At 35.5% G+C, this 643-nt stretch overlaps 1 protein-coding gene across 2 annotated transcripts in view; it reads right to left on the minus strand.

Annotated features, from left to right (window-relative positions):
* The window catches only part of LOC107675552 (complex I intermediate-associated protein 30, mitochondrial), a 6,459-nt gene that overhangs the window by 1,934 nt on the left and 3,882 nt on the right, over window positions 1–643 (minus strand). The window lies entirely within an intron of this gene.

Below are 643 nucleotides of genomic sequence, written 5' to 3' on the forward strand. Positions count from 1 at the left end.
CATAAAGTTGGGTTGAGGTTGGATGTTCAATATTCGCAAGTGTAGGGACCGTCTCTAAACTTACATACGACATACGATATTTATTCAAATAAACTGTCAAATTATATCTAAATATTGCTAAATATACCTGATTCGTAGATGAACACTTTACAGTTGGTTTTGTGACTGTAAGTCATTCTCTTCAAATGCTATTGAAGTTACAATCATACCAAATACCAATGTAACTTTAGAGATGCGAATATAGACATCAACTGCCTGTGGGCCGTGATTCCAAAAAGCATTAAGCATTGGAGTAGACCGTAGGTCTAACTAGGTCCTTTGGTGCAACTGGTTTACGATTGCATTTAGGCTCACAATGCTTTTGGGAGTCACGATTTTCTCTGTGTAATTCGACATAATAACGTTAATCTGTATAATGTGAATCTGTGAAAATATCTTGCAACTCTGCAGTTTGGTCTGACGCTTCTGCGTGAGCTCTCTCAACCAATGATTCACCGGATTCACCGGAGGACCGCTTCCCTCATTTCCATGCTGCACACGGAAAAGTAAAAATAAATAAATGAATAAATTGAATAAATAGGAAATAAATACATGTGGGAATAAATAAATATAAAAAATAAATAAACGCATGAATAAATACATT

This window comes from Sinocyclocheilus anshuiensis, unplaced genomic scaffold, assembly GCF_001515605.1.
Source record: "Sinocyclocheilus anshuiensis isolate Anshui unplaced genomic scaffold, SAMN03320099.WGS_v1.1 scaffold1097, whole genome shotgun sequence".
NCBI lineage: Eukaryota > Metazoa > Chordata > Actinopteri > Cypriniformes > Cyprinidae > Sinocyclocheilus > Sinocyclocheilus anshuiensis.